Raw genomic sequence first — 13,658 nt, forward strand, 5'->3', positions numbered from 1 at the left:
TTAACACTGCTGTATGTTATATATGAATGCTGTTAAGACTGTAAATCCTAAGAGTTCACATCACAATGAAAAAACACTTTTTTCTGTTTCTTTAATTTTGCACCAATATGAGATGACGGGTGTTTGCTAAACTTACTGTGGTAATCATTTTACTATGTATGTAAGTCAAATCATTATTCTGTATGCCTTAAACTTACATAGTGCTATATGTCAATTACAGTTCAATAAAACTGGAAGGAAAAAAAAACATAATTTCAGAAAGAGGAAGAATTAAGTGAGCTAACATGATATTTTCTTGATTTTTCCCTCGATAAGCCTTCACACTGAAAAGAATAACAATGAAATCTCCTAAAACAAAAGGCTATCTAGTCAAATCAATTCTTATTTTATTATCATGTACACAATTTTGCCTATATGAAACAACACAGGCACAAAGCAGCCCCATACTATGGCACTACTCCAAACAATATTTCCACAACAGTTGTCTCTGGCTTTCCCTATTTATCAAAACTTCTTAGATGCCATGATTGGCCAATGAAACAACTGTGATTTCCTAACTAGGGAATACAGCTGCTGATGCAAAACAAGTAACAGAAGAAAAGAAAAAGGAATAACAGCATTTTATATCTTTTTTTAGGAGAAGAGAGAAGTAACTGGATAACCAAAAGGGCAAAAAGTAATAAAGGGTAGGTCTGATGTTATAGAGACTTTAATCGGCTCACTAGTACCGCTAGTCAATCTGTACACTACACAAAAGGTCCCTGGTCAATGGGACAAAGGCAGGCAGAACTCCAGCCCACATCTTGGGCCTATATTATCCTGGAAGATGAACCTTTTTCTTATCACAAAGGTGCCCTTCCCAAGGGCCTGTTGTTGTATAGTTGGTAAGTCGTGTCTGACTCTTTTGCAATCCCATGGACTGTAGCCTATCAGGCTCCTCTGTCCATAGGCTTTCCCAGGCAGGAATACTGAAGCAGGTTGCCATTCCCTTCTCTGGGGATCTTCCCGCATTTCCTGCATTGGCAGATTCTTTGAGCCATGAGGAAAGCCCACTCCCAAGGGGCTACATAGGCCTTTATCTACATCAAACAAAGGCCTTGGATGGGTTAGCGTAGGTCCTGCACTTCGAAATCCAAGTGGGTAAGATATAACTTGAATACGTAAAAAGCAAAGTCAAGAAGCAGGAATTTCCCTTTTATGTGGCACCCCAGCAATTTTCATTATACTGCTTTCATCTCTGAACCTATTCTGACTTGTATATATAACACCAGTTAGACTTCATTTTGTAGTATTATTAAACATTTTGAAATTAGGATTATGAGCCTTGATGCATGACAGGAAGTTACAGGGCAAATTTCTCATGTGTTCTGCAATTTTCAGTATATATATTTAGAAGTCTGAGTATACAAGTTAAGCCTGTAATTCATGTCACCTCCTAAAAATAAACCCTCAGGGAGTTTATCCTCTGACCACAGTGATACTGCATGGAAGGAAAGGGACAAGGTCTTAAAGCGTCAACTCTGGGCTGTCTGACGTTTGACATAAGACAATAAGTTAAGGTTATTTCCTCTTGCTGCCAGCTCTATCAATCTCACTAAACGTTCTACCTGGCTGCTTACCAGAGAGAAGACTCTAGTGGTTAGGAGGTCCCACTTTACAGCTTTTCCTGTTCTCTGCCAGAAAATTTGTACAGTCAGTACTGCTGCTGCTGCTAAGTCGATTCAGTTGTGTCCAACTCTGTGCAACCCCATAGATGGCAGTCCACCAGGCTCCTCTGTCTCTGGGATTCTTCAGGCAAGAATACTGGAGTGGGTTGCCATTTCCTTCTCCAATGCATGCATGCATGCTAAGTTGCTTCAGTCGTGTGTGGCTCTGTGCGACCCTATGGACAGCAGGCCACCAGGCTCCTCTGTCCACGGGATTCTCTAGGCAAGAACACTGGAGTGGGCTGCCATTTCCTTCTTCAACAGTCAGTACTAGGCTGGAAAAATCCCTAATTTTCCCTGTCTCAATGAAGTCCTATGCATAAGTAAGCAGAAAGAAAGATGGATAAAATACTTAAACTGTATCAGTAAATGCTCCCACAATCTCCTGCAAACAGGTAAATTTAATTAAATGACTTTTTATCATTCTCAGCGGCTCCCTTTGGCCTAAATGTATAAAACAAAGTCCTGCAAGATTTATCTTCTGCCCACCTTTCTAGATTCCTTTCCCACCACTCTCTTACTTATCTGTTCCCAAGATGTATCAAACAACTTACAGTTCCCTAAACAGGCCTCACTTTCCACCTTGACCCATGTTGTTCCCTCCACTGGGAACACCCTTTTTTCCTATTCCTGATGGACCTTCTTCAAGCACACTTCTGTGTGACACCTCCAGAGCACCTTCTAAACACATTATTACAGTACTTTTTTATTAAAATAAAAACAATTAATGCCTATTTTCAAAGACAGATTCTGGGTTGCCTAAAAGCAAGAGTGAGACCTTCTTCACTCTAGCCCCTCCAGTGTCTTATACCGTGTTTGACATACACCAGGAAATCAAATGTTGACTAAATAAATATTCCAGCCCTAAGATTTTGAGTTCATTCTATTAAAAAATAGATTATAAAGAGCCCTAAAGACATATCTGAAATATGCAGTGATGCTGTTAAGCTACAAAAATTCCTGGTTTGTTTCTAAGGGCTAAATTTATAATTTATTCGTACACATCACTATGAAAGAATTTTAAAGTCCTTTGCTTTAGCCAAAAAAAATCAACACTTATCAAACTCATGGCTTCAGAGTTGCCTTCTAACACAGCTATTGCAAACACATACTATTCTTTATAGAAACTGTGAACATACAGCAACATGGATGCAACTAGAGATTATCATATTAAGTGAAGTAAGTCAGAAAGACAAATACCGTAGGCTATCACTTATAAGAGAAATCTAAAATATGACACAAATAAGCCTATATATGAAACAGAAATAGAATCATGGACATAGAGAATAGACTGGAGGTGCCAAGAGAGAGGGATGGGAGAGGGTAGGTGTGGGAATTTGGGATTAGCAGACACAAACTAGTATACACAGAATGGATAAACAACAAGGTCCTACTTAGAGCACAGGGAACTATATTGGATATTCTGTGATAAACCATAATGAAAAAGAATGTGTGTGTTTTATATATATATATATATATATATATATATGTATATACCTTTAACTGAGATAATTTTCTGTATCTGTGCTTATGCTTCAATCGTTTCCAACTTTTTGCAACTGCATGGACTAGAGCCGCCAGGCTCCTCTGTCCATAGGATTGCCCAGACAAGAATATTAGAGTGGGTTGCCACTTCCTTCTCCAGGGAATCTTCCCGTCCCAGGGATCGAACCCGTTTCTATTATGTCCCCTGCATTGGCAGGCATGTTCTTTACCATTAACACTACCTGGGAAGAATTTGCTGTACAGCCGTTATTAACACAATATTGTAAATCAACTATGCTTCAATTTTAAAAAGAGAGAAATGTAAGCAAACTATAAAGCCCAATTAATTTTAGAAGAGATCTAAAATACAGATTCCTTAAATTATGTTTGCTGTAAAACATATCAATTAAATAACGAGCCCAAGAAACTGTAAACAAGCTTCATCTTTCATTAATCAGGTTTATTTTTACACTTGTATTAAATTCAGCCTTTTGGTCCTGCCATAATAGTCTAGCAAAGTGAGTAAAAAATAACCTTACTTCCTGAATGCACTGTTACAGAAACAAACTACCAAACCATGTAATGGTGTACACCCTGCATGATATGAAGATAAGAAAAGTCTCCTAAAATATAAACCATTCCTTGGTGTCAGGTTTTAATCACATAGTCTACCAATCTCTCATTAGTTGCTGTGATCAACTAAAGTCTAACTTTATTTCCAAAATAATTCAAATAACATAAATTTCTGTTTAATACAATAGATATTATACTTTTATTATACAATATTTGATATGTACAAAAACTATACATAGCATGCTGCTGCTGCTGCTAAGTCACTTCAGTCGTGTCCGACTCTGTGCGACCCCATAGACGGCAGCCCACCAGGCTCCCCCGTCCCTGGGATTCTCCAGGCAAGAACACTGGAGCGAGTTGCCATTTCCTTCTCCAGTGCAGGAAAGTGAAGTGAAAGGGAAGTCGCTCAGTCGTGTCCAACTCCTAGTGACCCCATGGACTGCAGCCTACCAGGCTCCTCCATCCATGGGATTTGCCAGGCAAGAGTACTGGAGTGGGGTGCCATCAGGTGTGTATAATATTTTGAATCAAAATACTAAAACAAACATTTGTGAATCTACTACTCATTTTCAGCCACTTTTTTTTTTTTTGGCCACATGGTGCATTTTGCTTCCCAACCAGAGATGGAACATGGGTACGCTGCTGTGGAAGTGCAAAGTCCTAACCACTGGACTGCAGGCAAGTCCCTGCAACCATGTCATAAAACTTACAAAATTAATGGAAAGACTGATGCTGAAGCTGAAACTCCAACACTCTGGCCACCTCATTCAAAGAACTGACTCACTGGAAAAGACCCTGATGCTGGGAAAGACTGAAGGCGGGAGGAGAAGGGGACCACAGAGGATGAGATGGTTGGATGGCATCACCGACTCAATGGACATGAGTTTGAGTAAACTCTGGGAGTTGGTGATGGACAGGGAGGCCTGGCGTGTTGCACTCCATGGGGTCACAAAGAGTCAGACACAACTGAGAAATTGAACTGAACTGAATTGAAAGGAGAAAAGTATAATCATGCAGAAGACAGTACTGTAGATATCTGATACTCATGATAGATGAGTCTCCAAATAAATTTCAAAGATATTCAGTAAAAACAGCAGCAGATAACCAAAGACAACCACATGCCCCAAACCAGATCTGTTTACTTTTAAGTTCTTATCTTAGGCTCTTAAGCAGGCTGAGGGCACTTCAGTTGGGAAGTATGGGAAAGAATGGAGGCGGGAAAGATAAAAGAAGGATCTTCTGCTTTGTAGAGGGAGCTTAAGCTCTGTGTTTTATCAAATAGCTCACTGAGGTTTATACTAATCTATATGATATTGCTTTCTAACTGCTTCCTAAAAGTAAGTCTTCCTTTGCCAATCAGACCACAAATAACCTGAAAACAGGCACTTTAGTCCTTAATTCATACTCATGTCACCACACACTTTCAAGCTGTAATTCACCTGAGCAGGCTTCACAAGTCCCTACGTAAATGCTCTTGCACCTAACTGGGAGGCTACAGCAATAGAGGCACAGCCTTCGATTCTGTGCAGTTAGCTCACAGTCCTCCCTTGCAAACAGCTCTTCAGAGGCAGAAAGACTCTAAGAATCTGTCCAGAGCAGTAAGGTGGCGGGGAAGGGCTGGAAAAAGGAAAGAAAGGAACACACAAAGGTTGGAAAAAAGCACAAGGATTGAAAAGAAAGAAAATAAACAGGCTATCATTTGCAGATATGCGGTCTAGATAAAAATTCCAAAAGAACCCATGACAAATTATGGGTGGCTCAACTAATTGAGTTAACAAGGGTTGCTGATAATACTTATATGTAAATATTGACAATATTTTGGATACCAGTAATAAAAAATTAGAAAATAAATTCAGAAAATGTACCATGTACAATGACAACAAAACTGTAAGAGACCTAGGAATAAAGATACATAAGACCTGTATGGAGAAACCATAAAAAGTTATGAAAGACATACAAGATTTAAGTAAATAAAGAGCCATTTTATGTTTGTAGATAGAAACATTAATATTATGAAGATGTAAATTTTTCATAATATTAGGTCAGCTTATGAAGTTGACCTAACATAACCAAAATCCCAAGAGGAGTTTTCATGAAGCTTGACAAGCTGTCCTAAACTTCACAGGGAAAAGCAAAGGGCTTAAAAATAGCCAAAGCAGTTCTAAAAAAGCAGTGAATTGACTCATCCTACCAGGTATCCAGACTCATTATAAAACTTCATAAAGTTATAGTAATTAAGATACTAGAAACCAATGCAGAAACAGATAAACAGAACAAAACAGAGTCCAGAGAAGACACACATAAAAAACAACTTTACATATGAGAGGGTGTATTTCAAATCAGTAAGAACAGAACACATCATTCATTCAATGAATGATACTGAGGCCACTAGTTACCCAAATGCTTAAAACAAAAAATGGAGTAATAATATACATTTAAAAAAATCAGCTTCTAACCAATTCCACAATAGGCAGAAAAAAAATGATTCATGTTAAATTATGCAAAAGAAGAGTATCAGTAAAAAAGAAAAAAAGAAAAAATATATGGAAAATTTACTAAAAACCTGGAGTTGATTATAAAACTACAATCTTAGAGAAGAATTTCAGTTTTGGAAGATATAGTCTGGCTGGAATATATGGGAAACAGTAAAACAAATAGAATCAAAAAAGTGATCTAAGAACCTGGGAGTGACAAGATGAGAGTTTTGCATCAAGACGATAACTCCAGAAACAAGGTACAGATTCACGGGTTGGGAGAGACAGGAGGCAGGAACCCTACTGGAGGATTCTTAAATCCAAGCAAAATATAATGAGAGTGCAGAGAAAGGAGAACAAATGACAGCTATATTAAAGAGGCAGAATTGACAGAACTTACTAGATATGCAGATGACACCACCCTTAGGGCAGAAAGTGAAGAGGAACTAAAAAGCCCCTTGATGAAAGTGAAAGAGGAGAATGAAAAAGTTGGCTTAAAGCTCAACATTCAGAAAACTAAGATCATAGCATCTCGTCCCATCACTTCATGGGAAATAGATGGGGAAACAGTGGAAACAAGTGTCAGACTTTATTTTGGGGGGCTCCAAAATCACTGCAGATGGTGACTGCAGCCATGAAATTAAAAGACGCTTACTCCTTGGAAAGAAAGTTCCTAAATAGCATATTCAAAAGCAGAGGCGTTACTTTGCCAACAGAGGTCCGTCTAGTCAAGGCTATGGTTTTTCCAGTAATCAAGCATGGATGTGACAGTTGGACTGTGAAGAAAACTGAGCACCAAAGAATTGATGCTTTTGAACTGTGGTGTTGGAGAAGACTCTTGAGAGTCCCTTGGATTGCAAGGAGATACAGCCTGTCCATCCTAAAGGAGATCAGTCCTGGGTGTTCACTGGAAGGACTGATGCTAAAGCTGAAACTCCAGTACTTGGCCACCTCATGCGAAGCGCTGACTCATTGGAAAAGACTCTGACGCTGGGAAGGATTGGGGGCAGGAGGAGAAGGGGACGACAGAGGATGAGATGGCTGGATGGCATCACCAATTCGATGGACATGAGTTTGAGTGAACTCTGGGAGTTGGTGATGGACAGGGAGGCCTGGTGTGCTGCGATTCATGGGGTCACAAAGAGTCGGATGCAACTGAACTGAACTGAATTAGATAACTGGATGTGCTGGCAAGGAGTATATTCATTATCATTTTTTGCTTTCCTCCTTTGCATATGGCAAGATCAAGAATCAAGGAAAATCAGTAATCTTAGCTATATCTAGAATAAATACTTTGACAAAGTATTTGTCCTTCAGATGGCAATTTTCTAACACAAAGAAAAAGATTTATAAGGGGCATCTTTTTTACCTTCCCAAATAAATAACTTTGAACATGGCCTAAATACTTTGTTTCAGGAAACGAAACTTATGTTATTATTATGAGAAAAAGTCACATTAATATCCAGAAATAAATAAATCCTTCCTGGAATATAACTGAAAAATATCATGTAAAAAACATTATGGACATGTGATATCACCTGCCAGTAACCATGAATTTTTTAAAATAAAAGCCTATTCAAGAAAGATTTATGCAGAGAACTAATTACAAAGAAACAAAATTTATGTCAGTAACAGAAGGAACATATATCTTTAAAAGATACCACATGTAAATTCCCAAGCATTAGCAATGAGTTTGTTTCTGCTACACCAACATGACTGAACCTCAAAACTGCAATAATTACAGGAACAAGCAGGACATAAAATTTGTATTTTAAGATTAATCTTCTATTAAGATTGATCTTCTAACAAGCTAAGAAAGAGTCAAATGTATAAACTGGACAAGAATACATACAGGGGTGATAAGTCAATGGCATTTAATCTTATTGCTTGTTTCATAGGGCAAATAGGATCAAATACTGGAAATTTTACATGCTTCAAAACTAAAAGAATGTCAAAGAAATGATAAGGACACAATACAGTTTGCCACTTGAGAGAACAGATTGATATGAGTGGGAGATCCATTAGGCGGACTCTATGGGGATGAACCACGCATTTTTTTAAGAATATTAGAACAGCCTCATAAAAATGTGAGAATATGTATGAATGCACAGCAAGTGTTTACCATGTACTAGTGCTAAAACACAACATGCATGTTATCTCACTTAATCCTCACAGTTCTGTGAAGCTGACCCTAATGCAGTCCTCCAGCTTACGGATGAAGGAGATGAATCTAAGAGAGGTCAAGGGCTACTTAGGTTTCACAGCTAGTAAGAGTAGTGGAACCAGGATTTGAATCCATGTTTGTTTAACTCCAAAGCCCATGTCCTGAACTACTAAGCTATACTGTCTACAACTGAAAACACTGGAGTTTTTTGGGTATGCCTTCAAAAATTACAATAACAAAATTATAGTTTAACAATTATAATTTAACAATTATCTGAAAAAGAGAAACTGCAAATAAATGTTAACTACGTGCTGTTAGCTAGAAGAACTCACACTCAAATGGAAACGTACACTAATGTTCTTTCAAGTCTCTGTGCATAACCTCCTGGCTCTGTCTCACTATGAGTTACAGCAGCAGGTGTATACGGAACATGCCAGAAAGAGTGGTGACCTAAATTTAACTCCCAGTGCTATGAACAACCCAGAATGGCATTTATGAGTCATAGGTGTGCCACCCTCAGATAAAATGTGCTGCCCTCTAGTGATTTCAACACCTTTCGTTTAACATTAAACAGTCTCTCCTAAGTGAAGAAGGAAAACTTTTTTTAAATTGGAGAACTAAAATCTTCATTTTATTTAATAATCAGAAGAACAGAACAAACAATGACTGCTTAGGCCAGGAGTAAACTTTTGATGTATAAGAGCAAATACAGAACTATATCCAATAATGATTCACTAATTCATAACAGTTAAGGAAATATCAGTCCAGAATACGACAAAAGATGAATTACAGAATACCAGGTAGTTACATTTTTTTTTTAGGTAGTTACATTTTATACAAGGAATTCATGCCTTAAAATATAATTCAAACACTACCTAATTCACAGCTACATTCCCATAAGAATAAATGTAAACAGACACTAATGTACCTTACAACTGTTGTGCTGTATGTCTTTTCCCAAGCATAGTTTCAAAGCATAGTAAGTGACTATAATAAGGTCTATTTTTTTTAATCTGTGAAGGTTTATTTCCTCCAGTTTTTTCTACTATAAAATAGCATACTTATCAGGAAAACCACAATATTCTCAATCATCAGAAACAGAATTTGTAGAAAGACGGTCACTGCTTCTTCTTGCTTTCCAAATCTGATAAGAATCTATCTCATTTGTGAAACCCAAACTCAGATTCCAAAGGACAAGGGAGTCTGAGAAATGTAGTTTGTTTCAGGGTGTATTTTTTTGGGGGGTGGGGTGTGCTTTTATAGCTTTTATTGCTTCTTAGGTGGTGCACTGGTAAAGAATCTGCCTACCAGTGCAGAAGATCCAAGAGACGTGGGTTCAATCCCTGGGTCGGGAAGATCCCCTGGAGTCGGAAATGGCAACCCATTCTGTATTCTTGCCTGGAAAATTCCATGGACACAGGAGGCTAGTGGGCTACAGGTCATGAGGCCACAGAGTCAGATACAACTGAGCGACTAAGCACATAGTTTTTATTAGTTTATTAGCTACTGTTTTCTTTTCATTAATTTGACTATTAAAAATACAGAACGTTCACAAATTTGTGTGTCATCCTTGCGCAGGGGTCATGCTAATCTTCTCTGTATTGTTCCAATTTTAGTGTGAAAATAATGAAAAAGTGAAAGTGAATGTCCTAATCTTTGCGACCCCATGGACTGTAGCCTACCAGGCTCCTCAGTCCATGGAATTTTCCAGGCAAGAGTACTGGAGTGGGCTGCCAAAGTGGGCAGCACATATACTAAAGAATGTTAAGTTGTTAAGAATGCTTTAAAAACACAAAGTACCTGTAGTAAAGTTTTTTGTATCACTATCACTTCCTTCCCAAACACCAAAAATAATTTTCTATTTTAATACAGATGATAGCTTGGCTTAGGGGTGCCCTAGACTGAGATTTTAAAGCCAAGTTCCCAGAAGTTTTTCATTTTTTTAAATAAAAGGGCTCCTCATTCAATTCTGCTCTTTTATTTTCTTAGCATTGGTTCCAATACTTCCAGGATGCTCTGTACTAAATTAACAGCAAGATCATCAGCAGTTATTTGAGCTTTTCTTTACCACATGTAATGCCCACTTGGAATGACAATATTACAGAATATAAAATTTAAGAATAAAAGTAAAAATAACAGCACAATAATCATCAAAACCATTTGTAGCAGTTCTCATGCATGTAAACAACAGTATGGTTCTCTAGATATTGACATATGATGCTCTATTACTGTTACCAGCTGAAGTGGTACCACCTAGAGTAAACATGGTTTGTAATTCACTAGGTCCATCAGCTTTGAAACTAAGAGATTCATAAACTGCTTGACATTTGTACTATTTAAAATGTGTAGTATAAAGTGCTATTTGTATTGTTTCAAATTCACACACAAAAAAATCACTTAAAATTAGTTAACAGAATCATACTGTATTTTAAATAGTTTTATTGAAGTGTAATTTACAAACCATAAAACTTCCCCATTTTAAGTGTACAATTCAATGAATTTTAGTAAATATATAGTCTTGCAACTATTATAATCCAGTGTTAGAATCATACTATACAGTTTTTTAAACTCTAAAATTTAAATCTTAGATTTATTAGCTTCACTTACTTGTGTGTGCTCAGTCACTCAGGTGTATATGATGCTTTCTGACCCCATGGACTGCCAAGATCCTCTGTCCACGGGATTTCCCAGGGAAGAATACTGGAGGGGGTGGCCATTGCCTCCTCCAGGGGATCTTCCCAACCCAAGGATGGAACCTGAGTCTCTTGTATTGCAGGTCGATTCTTTACTGCTGAGCCATCAGGAAAGCCCTTCACTTACCTAAACTAACTCAAAATACTGACAAAAGTTTTTTGGATCTGCTCAAATGGGAAGATACAATTTACTCTCAACAAACACACTACTGTCTAAAAAGAAAAATGCTAAGACAGTTTTAAACATACTAAAAGGATCATGCTGGGGAGGATTTAAAGTGTCTCTAAACTTGTGCACGATGTTAACATGGAAAACTACTTACTATAAGCAGTACAAGAGAATGTGAAATTAAGTAGAGTCCCTGTGTATATTCTGAATTCTCAAATTAGTGAAGGAAGTTTTCCTAAGGCTCTTGTATCAATAAAATCTGACATATGTGCCTTTGAAAACTAAAATGATTTATTTATTTGCAAATGAGTATAAAATCAGCCATGAATACTTGATGGCAAATACCTATCTGCAAAAAATCTCAGCATTGACAATATTGCCCCAAACCGTGAATTGTTATCTGCCTCTTTTTCAAAAAAAAATTTAATTTTCTTATAAATTACTAGTTAAGTAGATAAATATATTTTGTAGATACATGTATTTTGCCGTGATATATATTAAAGTACCCTAAGATCTCTTCTTCCAGATGTTCAAGCTGGTTTTAGAAAAGGCAGAGGAACCAGAGATCAAATTGCTAACATCCGTGGATCATCGAAAAAGCAAGAGAGTTCCAGAAAGACATCTTATTTCTGCTTTATTGACTATGCCAAAGCCTTTGACTGTGTGGATCACAATAAACTGGAAAATTCTGAAACAGATGGGAATACCAGACCACCTGACCTGCCTCTTGAGAAACCTGTATGCAGGTCGGGAAGCAACAGTTAGAACTGGACATGGAACAACAGACTGGTTCCAAATAGGAAAAGGAGTACGTCAAGGCTGTATGTTGTCACCCTGCTTATTTAACTTATATGCAGAGTACATCATGAGAAACGCTGGGTTAGAAGAAGCACAAGCTGGAATCAAAATTGGCAGGAGAATAATCAATAACCTCAGACATGCAGATGACACCACCCTTATGGCAGAAAGTGAAGAGGAACTAAAAAGCCTCTTGATGAAAGTGAAAGAGGAGAATGAAAAAGTTGGCTTAAAGCTCAACATTCAGAAAACTAAGATCACGGCATCTGGTCCCATCACTTCATGGGAATTAAACGGGGAAACAGTGGAAACAGTGTCAGACTTAATATTTTGGGGCTCCAAAATCACTGCAGATGGTGACTGCAGCCATGAAATTAAAAGACGCTTACTCCTTGGAAGAAACGTTATGACCAACCTAGATAGCATATTCAAAAGCAGAGACATTACTTGCCAACAAAGCTTCATCTAGTCAAGGCTATGGTTTTTCCAGTAGTCATGTATGGATGTGAGAGTTGGACTGTGAAGAAAGCTGAGCACCGAAGAATTGAACTGTGGTACTGGAGAAGACTCTTGAGAGTCCCTTGGACTGCAAGGAGATCCAACCAGTCCATTCTAAAGGAGATCAGTCCTGGGTGTTCATTGGAAGGACTGATGCTAAAGCTGAAACTCTAGTACTTTGGCCACCTCATGCAAAGAGTTGACTCATTGGAGGGGACCCTGATGCTGGGAGGGATTGGGGGCAGGAGGAGAAGGGGACGACAGAAGATGAGATGGCTGGATGGCATCACTGACTCGATGGACATGAGGTTGCGTGAACTCCGGGAGTTGGTGATGGACAGGGAGGCCTGGCGTGCTGTGATTCATGGGGTCGCAAAGAGTTGGACACGACTGAGCGACTGAACTGAACTGAAGATCTCTTTATAAACATGAAAAAAATGAGACAGTAAAACTTCTAAAACTCTTGGAATTTCCTGAGTGATGGGGTGAGAGCAGTGCTATGCATAAGTCCCTTTCAACTATAACCAAAGATTATGCTCATGACGTGACTCCTGGAAGATGGGGGATGTTTACCAAGGGAACAAATCCTGTGATTAGAAATCTAGAACTTCTGGGGCTTCCCTGGTAGCTCAGTGGTAAAGAATAGGCCTGCCAATGCAGGAGACATGGGTTCGGCCCCTGATCTGGGAAGATCTCATATGCTGTGGAGCAACTAAGCCTGTGCATCACAACTACTAAACCTGTGTTCTTGAGCCAGGCAGCCGCAACTACCGAAGCCTGTGTATGTTAGAGCCCACAGTCCATAAGAGAAGCCATCCCAATGAGAAGTCTACACATCACAGCTAGAGTAGCCCCCATTCACCACAACTAGAGAGAAGCCTGTGTAGCAATGAAGACCCAGCACAGCCAAAAATAATAATAATAAATTAAAAAGAAAGAAAATTGGAACTTTCAACTCTAACCCGGACCCCTAAAGGGAGAAAGGCCGAGAATTAAGTTAATTGCCAATAGCTGATGACTTAATCAACTGAACCTACATAATGGAACCTCCATAAGAACACAACAGAGTTTAGAGAGCTCCAGGTTGGTGAACATATC

General features: G+C 38.4%; 1 protein-coding gene and 1 non-coding gene across 2 annotated transcripts in view; both read right to left on the reverse strand.

Moving 5' to 3' along the window:
• The window catches only part of MIGA1 (mitoguardin 1), a 73,058-nt gene that overhangs the window by 29,272 nt on the left and 30,128 nt on the right, over nt 1-13,658 (reverse strand). The gene's annotated exons all lie outside the window — the stretch shown is intronic.
• Nucleotides 9,937-10,038, reverse strand: LOC138074671 (U6 spliceosomal RNA). Its single transcript, XR_011144498.1, has one exon. It is a non-coding gene; the product is annotated as a U6 spliceosomal RNA (small nuclear RNA).

This window comes from Capricornis sumatraensis, chromosome 2 (genome assembly GCF_032405125.1).
Source record: "Capricornis sumatraensis isolate serow.1 chromosome 2, serow.2, whole genome shotgun sequence".
Lineage (NCBI taxonomy): Eukaryota > Metazoa > Chordata > Mammalia > Artiodactyla > Bovidae > Capricornis > Capricornis sumatraensis.